Genomic DNA, 14,808 nt, shown 5'->3' on the forward strand with positions numbered 1-14,808 from the left:
ATGTTATGTTAGTTAATTGCAATTAACTTAAATTTCTGGTATTCAAGAGATAGCTATTGTGGCTTAACAGGCTCAACTGCTAACCCTAAGCCCAACCCAATCAACCAACGAGTGGTAGTCAAAAGGACTTCCACGGGACCATGAAGGCCAAGTGGCTGCTGACGAACTGGCAAGTTGATAACAAATCTTGTTGGTAGGGACAATGGGTCAGCCTTCATGGCCCAGCCCCATAAAATCCCCGTTCAATAAATTGAGGAACGTGAGGGCTTGTAACGTCATAGCAATGGAAGAATGTAAGAAGACGCCTATGAGAGGGAGGCTTCTGTGGACCTTTTCTCCTCCACTCTTCTTTCTTCCTCTCCAAGTACTTAGAATAATTGAACAATTCCTGGTCAGTAGTCTATACTGCCAAAGAGACCACATGTAGCGATTGATCCCGGTGGCCACAAATAAGACTATAAATTTTAAATATTGATATAGCTAGGCGTACTCTAATAGCCGAACATAATTAAATACTACAATTCGTTTACCTGTCCCTTTGCAACCTATTGAACATATAAAATAGCTATGCTTAATTGGAGATTCTATACTCAATAATACGCGCGAAACCTTGGACTCAAACTGCGGGCGTTGCGCCAGGTATCACGGCCTACGCATCCTTGTACTTTTTTAAATAGAAAGGGTACTGATGACTGAATTCTATAATTCTACTTTTTCTAAGACATAATAGTTTATGTGTGCAATTTCCATTTTTTTTCTTCTTGTTGGATACTGCACCGTCGTGGAGTCCACCATGGGTAGCTCCGCTAGCAGTTGAAGTAGTTAAAATAAATGGAATTAGAAAAAAGAAGAATAAATGGAGTTGCTTACTAGGGAAAGAGTAGAGATTTGAATATGCTTCGACTCATCTCAGCCACGCAATAATCATTCTTATACAAGCGTCCCCGTCGTGGAATCCTCTAAGGATAGCCTAGTCTATTGATTAGGGCCTGTCGTAGTCTGATTTTGGTATAGCTTATATACTGCGTAACCTAGTTAGGTTTGGGTTGCTAAACATGCAGACTAAACATGAACCTAATGTTAACTTGGCTTGAAGTACAATCCAATTCAAAGTGCACATGATTCTAACCCACCTTCTGCGAGACTCCTACTTTAGCTATCTATGCAGAATCCTTATCCAAAATGATCCAACTCGTTCAAAGTCAAATAAAATCACTTAGCCCAAAGTATCTGATCCAATTAACAAATATTCAAGTTAGAAATTATTGCCGAGCCTGGTATAAGATAAAAATCTAGGTGCGTCTTAGGCAGTTCCGGCCTGTCCGAGCTGCACTTCCGACAAGAACTAGCTTAGCTTAGTTTTAAAACAATATTTCCAAATAAAAATATAAATTATGTTAGCTCAATGCTTCATGGTAAGGGTAGTGCGTGTTTTCCGGCAAAGCCAGGGGCGAAGAGTAAAGCTGGATCCATGCGAAAAAATCGGCTTATCAAACCACGGCCGATAACTACGCGAACGTATCGCGTATCTCACACGGCTTATATGAATTTTTTAACTGCCGTATAAGAACCGGCCGGCTCCACTTTTAGTTTACTTCCCCACCTCGGAGAACAAAACAGAAACAAAAGGCCGGGGCGCCATCCATCACGTGGCCTTGTCTCTGAGACGTGGTCGCCATCCAATGGTCCGAATACAGCTAGCTTACCACGTGTCCTCATATCGCTCAGCCATATGTCTTTCGTACTTTCTCCCGTCCGGAATGTCCCTCCCGCCAATCGGCCGAAACTTTCTCCAAAGGCCGTTACGATAATGGCCTCTCACATGTTCTTATCTCCAACCCAGGTGGGACCGTCGTATCCAACCGTCCGTATCATGACCTGCTGTAACTGGGCGGTTCTGATTTCCGGAACCGTTCGCTCTTTAAAAGCGAATGATAACCGGATTAATTAACGAGACAAGCCCGACTCGGCATGATTACATCTATGGACCCCAGGAACAACTTAGCTATTTAATGCCGTTTCCTAAACTAATCCATCTTGCATTTAAAAGTTTAGACGATTTGTAACTCTTAAGTTTAAACTATTGCTCATGAATCATGATACCCATATAACTACCTTCGCGGATATTAGATTATTAGTTAATTGTAGAGTTAATCTCGGAATAATCAAATATCCGAACCAGAGAGGGTCGGATCCTTAACGGAAAAGCAGCACTGACGCAGAATTCTCGCCATTAGAATTTATTAACTTGTTAGACGGTTGTGCCCTCATCGATTACAGCTATTAGCGAGTAATCCAATTTACTGGGCTCCTAATTTTACGAACGGATAGTGGCAGTTTAGGTATAAAAAAGGAGTAAATTTGAACTCACCAGAGAGTCAGGAGCCGTCGGATCGAGGATCTCAGTCCGTAGAGCCGTCCCAGCTAGCCAGCGAATATTCGGTGGAATCGCACGAACCCTCTCCTATATAAAAGAAGGCGAGGCGAAGTAAGATCCAAGAAAAGCAACCGGTTTGGTTAGGGTTTGAGCAATGACTGCGGACCTGAAGAGGGACTACGAGATCGGACCAGAGATCGGACGGGGGAGGTTCGGCACCGTGTACCGGTGCGTCTCGACGGAGACCGGCGAGGCGTTCGCCGTCAAGTCGATCGAGAAGGCCCTCCTCTCCGACGCGGTTGACCGCGAGTGCGTCGAGCGGGAGGGCAAGATCGCGCAGCTCGCTGCCGCCGGGAACCCGCACGCCGTCCAGGTGCACGCGGTGTATGAGGACGAGGCGTGGCTCCACGTGGTGATGGAGTTGTGCCCGGGGCCGGACCTTTTCGACCGGATCAGCGGGCCGGGGGCGCCGCTGTCGGAGGCGGAGGCGGCGGCGGTGATGGCGCCGCTGATGGAGGCGGTGGCGGTGTGCCACCGCCGCGGGGTGGCTCACCGGGACATCAAGCCGGACAACGTGCTATTCGACGAGCGGGGCCGCCTGAAACTGGCGGACTTCGGGTCGGCGGAGTGCTTCGGGGACGGGCGGCCGATGAGGGGCCTGGTGGGGACGCCCTACTACGTGGCACCGGAGGTGGTGGCCGGGAGGGATTACGACGAGAAGGTGGACGTCTGGAGCGCCGGGGTGGTGCTTTACATAATGTTGGCCGGGGTCCCGCCCTTCTACGGCGACACGGCGGTCGAGATCTTCGAGGCGGTGCTCCGCGCCAACCTCCGCTTCCCGACGCGGAACTTTCACGCCGTCTCCCCGGCGGCCAAGGATCTTCTACGCCGGATGCTCTGCAAGGACGTCTCGCGAAGATTCTCGGCGGAGCAAGTCCTCGGTGAGTCTCCGATCCGATCTTTTTTATTTTTCCTTCATCCGATCTCTTTTTCTAGTATTTCTTCTCCGATCTCGCTCGTTCCTTGAAAATCTTGCTTTTGGAGCTTTTTTTCAAAAAATAAAATTCCTCTTGTGATTTTATCCTTTTTTGCATATCTTTTCCTCCTTTTTTCCACGATATTTTTAGATTTTCTTGTGATTTTTTTTTCCTATCTCCGCCTTGTTTTCGTTCTTTAAAAACTCCCCAAAATTTCAGGGCATCCATGGATAACCAGTGGAGGGGGAGCATGAGGCCAGTGGAGGAGCCAACCGAAAAGGGAGGAGAGCGGGCTTTGCGTACAGAGATCGTATGAATACCACTGTATATATACGCCTCTTTTTTGTGAAGACGGCTTGCTCTGAGAAGTTTCTAGAAGGACTCCGGAGAAAAGATTTCGAGTCTTAATGCGGGTTCTTTTCTTCGGTTGCCTTCCGACCTGTTTTCTTGTAGAGTGTGTATATATAATAAAGCATCGGAACGTGTCCTCTTTGTGTAAGTTTGTGGTCTTTCGTTCATGGAAGAGATGCCAGAGATATGGAATTTGCTTTTATTTGCGTAAGATCTTCTTTAATTCGGTGGAATTCTCCTCCTTTTCGCTTTGTCCTGCTTTTGTGGGAGGACAGGGGAGAGGAAATATGGCACATTCGATGGATTATGCTATCCGTCTCTCTTTGTTGCTGGGCTGGACGGCTTGCGTTTTATTGTCTTCCAAGGCAGAATAGAAAACCTGATGGGATAGCTTGACTCTCTTACCTCGCTACTGATAGGCGTGTGCGCTTATTATTTTCAAGCTTCCTTGAGTATAATTTTTGAAAGGGTATCCGTATACTCTCCACATAATTGATATTTTCACACAAATCCGTATTTATACAAATTTATTTTAAATCTAATTACAAGCTCCATAATTGATCTGCGATCAGCTCCAATAAACTTGTACTACGGTCTTCTCTAATTTACATAAATCATGAGCTATATTTACTCTGATACTATTTATAATAATTCAAGATCTGTCAAAAAAACTAGTCAGATGGCATGAATCCTCACGCAATACAACTTTAGGCTATATTTGGTTTGGAAATATTCCTATAAGAATAGTTATGCCGAGTTACAACAATTTTTGTTTGGCTAAAACCGTAAAAAGTAGGTATCAGAATTGTTTTTAAACCTAGGAATAGTTTATGAGAGGTTTCCGTTGGAAGAGTTAGATAACTATTCCTTGGTTCCCAAGTATCCTTTCCCAAGCAAAAGTTTTACTCCAGGTCTTATACCCGCCTTGAACAAATCGCAGCCTTACTATTCTTTGAAAATGGCATAAAAAATTGTTAATTGTTTAATGCCATGTAAGTCCACCTATGGGCGCCTTGACGTAGAATTTGTGTGCTAATATAATCATATATATTTGGATTCTCAAATCGCATGGTAAGAGGACTATGCGTCAAGCACACTCTTATGAGACTTTGTTGCTTATCCAAATTTCTTGCTCAAAGATTGCAACTGTATCATCCGGGATCCCGCAAAAAAACGTTACTAGAATCCAAAAATGAGAGCAAAAAAGCCTTGACTTTGAGTAGACTCTCAAGAAATTGACTTCCAAGAAAACAGAAACTAAACAATTATCAAAGGGATGATGAATGCCATCAATCATGACATAAATTCCATGTATCAAAATAGTATCCTTTCATATCCATCATAGTAATTAAAAATAAATGCTACATAATCCTTGAGGTCATGCCCATCACATCTGTGGGACACAGCGCTATTCTACTGATCAACTCCAATCAACCCTTTTTTTAGAAGTTGTTACATAACAAGAACCCCACATAGTATATAATCTCCACTCTCCATGTCATAGAAATTTCTCCGCATCTTTTTTTCAATGAAATGTGAGATTAGTAACCACTATTGTGTTTGGAAAAAAATAAAATTGCCAGGAATATTTTACTAAATGGTGAACTTGCTAGGTTACAATATTAAAATTTATATGTATTTTGCTTCTTATGCTGCACCGCTATATTCTCCGCTCCATTCTCTCATCTAAATATGTTGATAAGTACCTCAAGCCATGCGAACTATATATATTACCTAGACCCCAAAACTTGCACCAATCATCTTCCATCATATTTAACAGAGAGAAGAGCAAAGAATATAGTTGTGCAGTGGACTGTTATTTAATTTGTATCATTTGCATATTTATAATTTGGAAATACGACTGTGTAGCATATTGTTATTCCATATTTTTTTTAAGTAAATCAGAAAAAAAAATATACCACTCTTGCATAGATACATTCATGTGAATGAGAAAACAAAATATTTAAAAATTGAGGGGGTAAATCAACTATGGAATTCTATAATATAGAACCAGACTGGTTGGCTACATGAGATATCATCTAATTTGCTGCCCCATTGGCTTTCTGCTGCCGATATGTGACACTTCAAAAGAAGGCAATGTGCGTATCACACTTTAATGTTACAATAACCTATATGAGGATTCTTTTTTTGTCCTGCATCTGTTAGGGCTAGCTTCAGGTATCCTGCATCTAAATGGAAGCAGTCCGGTGGTCATCAGTGACCAAACGTGACAGTAGGGCCGACCAGACCATGCAAGATTCTCCTTCTGGTTTTTTATTACATGATCAATAAGATTCTAGGATTACTCTTGTTTGGTTTTTCACCAAGCCATGAGTACTTCCATGGTCTTGCCGTGATCTGTGCGTGGCATCCAACTCCTCGAGCCTTGTTATATGTCAACTACATCCTAATTCACGGAAGTTATTGCATCCAATCACCAAACAAAATAAACGTTTATTTCAATGCTTGCATCAAACAGTTGCCAAGAATTAATAATGTAGTTTTTAAGAAAAGGATGGGGAGTTTTCTGCCGTAGGGCCCTCTAGCCCTCGAATAATGTTGCATGATACAAGCGTCCAAAAGTGATGCTTCATGGCCATGGGGGCCATGATGGTCATAAAATGTGTCTTTTGTATTGGCCAGTCTCAGAGTAGTACTTGTAAGGAAAGAATACGATCAGGGCTCAGCTTCGGCCTATGGTGGTTGGAACCATTCAAGCCAAGCATATATTTAGAAAGGCCAACCGAGCTATGGCCTAGGTGGCTATTTATGTGGCCAACTACTTTGGAGATACTCTATGGGCTAAGGAGTTGTTTTCGGCACTCCGTGATCTGTTATTTTCTAATTTTGTTGAGTATATCCGTACTTGTATTGTATGACATACCCCCTTTAACAAAAAAAATAAAAAATTAATTTTTTTATAAAAATAAAATTTTTATATTTTATAAAATAAATTATATAGAACAAAAAAATATTAGCATCCAAATTGAAAATTGAGATAATTTTTTAAAAAAATAAACTTTAAATTTTTAAATAGAATTAATAAACAAATTTTATCAAAAATATAATAATTTTCATAAAAAGTTCATGCTCAAACTAAATATAACCTCAGTGCCAATTTTTTATAATCAACCAAATATAAAATAATATTTTTTTTAAATAATATATATATATATTAAAAATATTTTAGTGAGAAAAAGTTTTCTCACGAACTTAATAATGAGTCCCAAATATTTTTGATCACTCATCATATTCGAATTTTCATGTAATCTAAGCCTGCACAATTTCAGGACAATCCTTAAAGCAAATTGTTAACCGTCACGGCATCCTCCAAAAGATATCCGTAACAAACCAATCAATAACATCTATTCCTAATCTTCGCCAACTTTCAATTTTTAAATCAAAGCAGTGGAGGCTCACATGATGATGTCTCCTCTCCTCCAAACCCCATGTTTTTATATCGTACGGTTGTCGCTCCAAGGAAAGGTGGCCAAAGGTTTTCATGCGGTTGCGAAGTGGGGACGCGGTGGGTTCCCGAATCGAGGGGCACAAGTTGTAGCGGTTTCGGGTGGCCCCTGCTATATCTAGAGATAAACTAGAGTTAAAATATTAGGGCAGGACAAAATAACAGGGCCTCTACATTGAGAAGGCTTTGTTCCGGACACGGGCGGACACTTTCTGCTCCATGATACTTGGAGGATGATGAAATATTGTGACTTTTTCAAAACTATTTATGTTTATCGAAAGATGAATATGGCAGCTGACTAGATGGCCTCTTTCGCCGCACATCATTTTGAGATTTCTTCTGGGTGAATGAGGCGAATGTTTCCTACTCACTTCTCTCAGCTTCTTTTTTCTGATTTTATTAGTTGTCCTTATATGCGTATAGTATGAGAAATTGGTGTATCAAAAAAAAAAAGTTGGATTTTCATGAATCATCAGAAATTATACTCTACACCAGATATTTCTTGATACATACCATTCACCGAGATAAAAACAACTCACTAACATAAGATATGGTAATTGATATGGTGCATGATTAATGTCTCGTAATTCATGTCTACATCCATTTAAATTTATTTATTTTTGCTTACTAATATTTTTTTTTAAAAAAAAAACTTTATATACGAGGGTGTAGCTCAATCCTATGTCTGCATCAGAAGAGGTTATAGATTTAAATCATGATAGTACAATTCTTTGAGGTAGATAAATTTAAAAATCTATCCTCTAGAAAACACCCCAATTATTAAGATGCAAAGTTATTTTAACTCTATGATTGCTTCCACGAGTCACGCGGCCTGTCCATGTCCATTTGTCTTCATGTAAGGGTTGAATCTGCCCTCGGTGTCACGCCTGCACCAACTTTGAAGCTAAACGTTCAAAAAGTTTGCCTAAGAAATAGGTTATAGAGAGATTTTATCTCTTCAAGAATCAAAACTATCATGATACATATCCGAAAGGTACGGAAAGAAACACCTAAAGCGACCTGATCTTATCAATGAAAGCCATGAAAGCATTCTTCACCTACCTGATAAGGAAATTGATGAATTAATTGACCCCTCTCCTGCAAGTCCTCGATTCCACATCATGCTAAAGTTCAGTCTTCTTTTGTTCCTCGCGTAGGAGCGCACTTCTCTTCAGCTGCAAGAGAAAGAGCCAGTGGTTACACTGTAGGGTTTGCCGGCCACCGTCTCAGTCATCGACCCCCATGTCACCGATGAATCCGGCCATCATCTTATCTTATAGATGGGGTCCAGCCGAACATTACATGTCATAGGGAACATGAACGTAAGGCTTAAAATATAAAGCTACCATCTTCACTAGATTTGCCTGTCTTTTAAGAGCAGGTGATTAAGCTGAAAATTCTATATAATTCGTGAATCATTTTTATGAATATAGATCTAAACCTAACCAACAAATTTTATAGAATTCTCAGCCGAATAGGCCCATTTGGATATTCCTGCAAAATTATACTAAAAATTATGTAAGAATCGAACTGTTGATCTATGTAGGTTGGATTTTCTAAGAGTCTATTTAGACCCCGCTTAAGTGTTGATTTTTGAGAGGCAGGAGGAAAAAAAAGATTCATGAAGATCTTATTTATGAATTCTATAAAATTTTCTTTCCGTAAGAATATTCAAATAAATTCTAGAAATAAAATTTTCACACGCTTATCTTGTCTTGATAAGCAGTATCATCTGTACCAAAACTGTGACGTTTTCATGTCAATCCGATGTTTCTAGCAGGCAATTGCGCTTCCGTGCTACGAGGAGTAGGCTACCAAAATTTCTCCGTGGTAACTTGACATGCAGGTGCACCCAACCTACATCATAGGTTTGTACGAGTTATGAGCTCCAGCTGGCAAGTGATACGGCAGTCTACCTAATATGACGAATAATAAAGTAAGATAATTTTAAGATATATAAATGGTAGAGTTAGACTTATGCAGGTCATGAAAACAGAGTTGCCCTTCCACTCAGTTCTCTCTTGATGTTGCCCTTTATTATTTAATTAAAATTGGAATCCTTCAGTACGCTGTTGCATCTTTAAAAAAAGAGGCAAATCCACTTATCTATAGGAATTCTATAATACGAACCCTTCTCGCCGTTTCTTCCCCGTCTTCTCTTTTGATGATTACTCCTTTATATGGACGAGAAGGACCCTTTCTTTTGTTCCTAACTTGAAATCAGGGTTGATCATTTATATAGATGACAGGGATCATTTCTTTTGTTCCTAACATGAAATCATGATTGACCATGGGCCAAATCTTGGGCCTAAACTATATTCATTTTCAATCAAGATTGGAATTATTTGACATTTTTTGTACCTCAACTTGGCCCATGACCGGCTCTGCTTGAAATGAATAAAGTTGTACCGTATCATAGTATCCAAGTTTGGTCGCTATGGAGAGAAAATATTATATGTCCTGAGATGGTCTTGAAAAATATTTTGTATGTTTATCAAAAGAAGAATATGGGAAGAGATATTTTATTTATGGCTCAATGAGGTGGATGAAGCTTCTGATGCTTGCCGACCAAGAATGTGCTGGCTATGAGGGGAGTGAGAGTTACTTCAGTTTGCAAGGGATGTCTTGATATGGAGGGGTCTATTAATTATGTTCTTTTTGGATGCCCACGGGTGACCCAGATTTGGAGGTGCGCAATGGCTTCATCTAGTATGCTGCAGGTTACGTCCTCAATTGAGCACTTCTTAGGCCATTTGAAGGAGTCCTTGCAAAGGCCCAGCACTGCGGAGTAGGGTATCAGATGCGCCTATATGACCTATCATATATGGCTTGACAGAAATGCCTGGATCTTCGAAGACAAAAGGGTATACTCGAGAACAGTGGTGGATAAAATATTACTTCATGCTGTTGAGATCACAAGTACTATTGCGGTGCTTTACCTAGGTCAGCTGGGGATATTTGGAACTCACACTCAGCTTTTGTAGCGACTAGAATTATTTTTCTCTTGGGAGCCCCTACCCTCCAATGCTTCTGAGAGTAGAGGTAGTGGAGGAGTGGACTTTGTAATCAGTATTGGTGTGGTCCCTCTTCATATGGGACCCACATCATCTTAAATTTTTTTTAAAAAGAGTATAAGATGGCCGTTTAAAACCGCCTAGCTTTGGGTGAGACAATCGTGGAAAATCAGGAGCCTTTGGGTCTACGAAAAATAGTGAAAAAAATAGAGAAGAAGAAGAAAATGTGCTACTTTGTCGAATGACTAGATGGTAAATTTTATCCAAATTTGGCTGAAATTTCAGTATATTGTTTTCGGTATTGAGAGCTACAGATTGAATAATTTGGATTTTTTGAAAAACGTTCTCTATTGATTATTTCAAGTATCAACATTTAGTGAAATCCATCCTCTATTTTGTCAGTTATTGTTGGATTTTGCCTTATTGGTGATGAATATTCTTATTATGGAGGCCAAGATTTAATCTTGTTGATGTTTGTGCAGCCTCTAGTCGAACTAGAGAGGATATATTATAATCTAATTATTCTAAATAGTGGAAGTTTCTGGCTGGACTAGGTTCCGTGATTTTTTTTCTTCACATCGAATGATTTTTCAAGTTAAAAAATTGTGTTGCCTCTTGTGTGTGAATTGCTTAATTTTTTTTGCTTTTTAATTGTTTGAGTAGACGGTAGAGATAATTGTTGCTTGGTAAGTGATATCCTATTTAATTACACAAAGAGGGAAAAGAAAATTTGTGACTATTATCGGAGCAGAGTTGAAAGCTGCATTGGAAGGCATTACCTATGCGAGGCTAGTTTTGGGTGCGGATAGCATTTACCTTGAAGGAGACTCAGCTATGGTGATCGAGTAGATTCAAGACCAACACAGCAATGACGACCGGCATTCATTACTTCAGGATATACACAGGCTTTCGAAAGGGTTTGGCTCTTTTCGGATCACTCATGTCTATCGAGAGGCGAACATTGCTGTTAACTGAGTCGCCTTCTATGCTGCACATTATTCGCAAGAAATTATTTGGGAGAATCATGAGTTTGTTCCTTTTTCTCTCCGTCAACTTTTCTTTTCTGATTTTATTGGTTGTATTCATACTCAATCAGTGTGAGTCGCCGCTGTACTAGAAGTATTTTCTTCAATATATTCAACTCGAATCTTTTAGAAATTAAAAATAATAATAATTAGTAAAAATAAAATTTAGGTCTTCTTTGCTTTTATTAATAAATCATAATGTTGAATCATAAAGACTCGAGTTGTACTAGAAGCATAACAAGTAAATATGATAAAAAAAAAGGCTAAAAATCTATGCAATGACTTTATGTCAGCTTTACCAGTTGTTTTACCTTTTTTTTTTTTCAGATTGAAAAATATACTCGGTCTAGTTGGCATGAAAACACTTTTTTTCTGTGACCTTCCATTTCAAAACCAAAACAATGGTTTTCGCTCTTATCATTCAGTACACTATATTCTTACAGGATGGTATCCTGTCATTGGGGGTGCAAATGGGTCGAGTCGGATTGGATCCTAGGTGACATCGATCCGACCCGGTTTTTTGTTCGGATCCTAATTTTGGACCAAGATCCGACCCGGTTGAAGATCGGATTGGGTCGGGTCGGGTTCGAGTTGGGTTCGGATTGGGTCCGGGTCTGAATCGGGTCGGATTCGGATTCGAATCGGGTCCAATTTTTTTGTATTTTTAGGAAAGGATTTGGGCAAATCTAATTTGGTCATATCATAATCATGAGGTGCTGGGTGACCCCGTGACTTGAAAGACTTGCAATTGATCTCCAGATGGCCCCGACTTACTAACTAAGTCGGTCTACAAGCCAAATTTCATATCACACTATTTTTTGTCCATATGACTGATTGGACGGAACTTGACGTCTCCCAGCTCCCGAGGACAAAAAATATCCCAGACCTTCTTCCAAAATCCAATTCCATTGCAGAAAACTGGCACATGACCCATATCAGTTCGGTGTTCCCTCGCTTCCTCCTTGTAAAAGTTAAAATAAAAAAAAAAAACAAAAACCGAAGGAAAAAAAAAAAGAAAAAAAAAGCCAGCTACCGAGACACCAGAGGTATCAACAGTGTAATGGACTGAGAGAGGATTCTGACGGGCCAATAATGCCACGACTCACACAAAAAAAAAAAAAAATTTCTTTTGTTTTTTTCCCCCTTTCTCTTTCTCTCTTTGGGTCCATTTGGATCGGGTCGGATCTGTTCGGTAAACCCAAACCCGACCCAGAAAATAATTCGGATTCAATTTTAGGATCCGACCTAGATCCGCGGATTCTAAAATTCGGAGTCGGATCGGATCTACACGAGTCAGGCCGGATCGGATCTCGGATCAATCCGACCCATTTGTAGCCTTACCTGAGTGTAAAATATTATTCTTTTTTTAACAAAAATCCAAATTAGGTATCATATTGGTAATTTTGGATCTCCAGAAATTTGATGCGTAATTTAGCTTTCTGTTACAATGGATTCAGTTTCTACATTATGTCTTGTGCTCAGCTATTTAAAGTGATTCTCTCTGTCTTTCTCTGTTTTTTTTTTTTTTTCTTTTTTCCAATGGAATCTGTTGTTCTCTCATGTTGCTTTCAAAGCGCGAGAAAGGAACGCAGGTTCCGCTGTCTTGTCTCAGCTAACAATGAAGAAAGGATTCTGGCTGTACCCCTCGCGGCAAAGAAGGATTCACCTACCTTCGCGCAAATCCACCGTTGGATCATCCACTGCTCGCGTTGAGATCTGTGCAAGCGATGGTTGACAGAGTTTGGGTCGCTTTGAGAGATGTGCAGGGGGTGATCCAACGGTGGATGGGTGCGAAGGACACAGCCGCCATGTGCCAATTCAGCAGCAGGTGCATCCATCTAACAGGACATGCGTCCTACAAATTCGAGGCCTGTCATTTTAGCTTCAAAAGACCCACTCGTTGTCAAGGATGAGATACGTATACCATTTCAATTGTAGCATGATGAATTGATTGAAAACAAACAAAAAGATAGAAGACAAATGACATCAATCTACCGTTGCTTCACCTTGTTTTATTCATTTTCACAAAAAAAATTGTGCAGAAGATGTTTTATCATCATTTGCTAGAGAGAGACAAAAAAAAAAAAAAATACATGACGGATGAGAAAGGATTCATCATAATGTTTTCTCCTTTTTTTTTTCTCTCTCCTCTTTAAGAGTAAAATAGAATAATTTATTTAGTATAAAAAATTTGTCCTCTAACCTTTTCTTTTATCTGTGTAAAGTAAGGTTTGCCATACTAGTACCGAATAAATATGCGTTAGAGAGACATACCAATACTCAGCATGATAAATTAACTTTCACACAGGACGTAATGATGCTGTAATAGAATGATACCGATACGAGATCTAAACAACGATTTTTGATATAAAATTACATCAATACTAAGAATAAATTAAAAAAGGCTCAAATAGAAATAAAAAAGCGCTTGTGCCTGAAAATAATAATAACAAAATAAATGAATGAATTTTATTTTATAACCACCAACACTTCAACATCGTGGACTTCCAAGATGCTATTTATTATAAGAATTTTCAAAACATCAATTTAAAAAAGAAGCTAAATAGTTCTAAATCAAGTGTCTGATAATCAGTGAAGAAAAAGACTAATCAGCACGAGCATTATTGCCCATGAATTTCAAGCAATCAATGTTCCAGTGATGACCAACTTGTGGCCACAACTGCAGTCCAGCGCTCCTCCTGCTTACATTTAAACAACCAACAGTCACTTCTTCCATCGTATGCGGTTGGATGGATGCTTAGGTCATTTGGGTCCACTTAAATTGAATGGCAACATCACCAAAAAGCCAACGTAAGCCAATATTGACCGAGACGAGCTTCCATTCCACACACACAGGGCTCGTTTGGTTCGTGAGAAAAGAAGGGAAGAAAGTGTGGTCAATGGAAAAGTAATGAGATGCCTCTTGTTTGGTTGGAGTTTTCAAAGGAGAGAGAGATGAGAAAGTTGTATTCCTATGGAAATATGATTCCCACATTTTATGGGAAAGTTACTTTCCCATGAGGCGGAATCACTTTATTTTTATTTTTTTCCAAAAAGACCCTTCAGCATTAAAGAAGCATTAAAAATGCATTAAAGACCTAATTTTTATTAAGGACATAATGGAAATTATACATAACTTTCCCAAGAAAATGGATGGCCAACCGAATATAAGCACTTTGAAAATTTATCACTTTCCTATGATCAACCAAACATGCCAAAAGTACTTTCTTAAGCATCCTCTTCCTAGGAATTTGTTTCTCAGAAATTATATTCCTAGAAAGAAAAATGCTTCCCGCGAACCAAACGAGCCCACAGAGAGAAAGAGATCCACTCTCAAATGAAATGATATCAAGTGAAATGTTCGAAGCGGGAAGCCACCAGTGTTTTTTTTAAGTGGGGCGGGGGTTGGGTTACAATTAAGGAACTAAACTCTATGAAACATAACTCCGCGAGCATCAGCATTCAAATCCATTCGGCGGCCTGAGTTTCTTCCTGATAAATGCGTCACTTGAAATGCAAAGACAGTCCTTCTCAAGTGGATAATGTCTCGGATCCGTGGGTTCTCTGACGTCCCGCATTCGGAAAATTGTTAATCCAG

The 14,808-nt window shown here is 39.8% G+C and overlaps 1 pseudogene across 1 annotated transcript; it reads left to right on the forward strand.

Annotated features, from left to right (window-relative positions):
• The first annotated feature begins 2,473 nt into the window (after window positions 1–2,473).
• On the forward strand, window positions 2,474–3,853 carry LOC103708439 (phosphoenolpyruvate carboxylase kinase 2-like; annotated as a pseudogene). The gene is made up of 2 exons (XR_015976827.2): window positions 2,474–3,318; window positions 3,574–3,853. The product of XR_015976827.2 is annotated as a phosphoenolpyruvate carboxylase kinase 2-like (transcript).
• Window positions 3,854–14,808: the final 10,955 nt, after the last annotated feature.

This window comes from Phoenix dactylifera, chromosome 3 (genome assembly GCF_051530095.1).
Source record: "Phoenix dactylifera cultivar Ajwa chromosome 3, Ajwa_hap1_PhDact_Kaust_v1.1, whole genome shotgun sequence".
NCBI classification, from domain to species: Eukaryota; Viridiplantae; Streptophyta; class Magnoliopsida; order Arecales; family Arecaceae; genus Phoenix; species Phoenix dactylifera.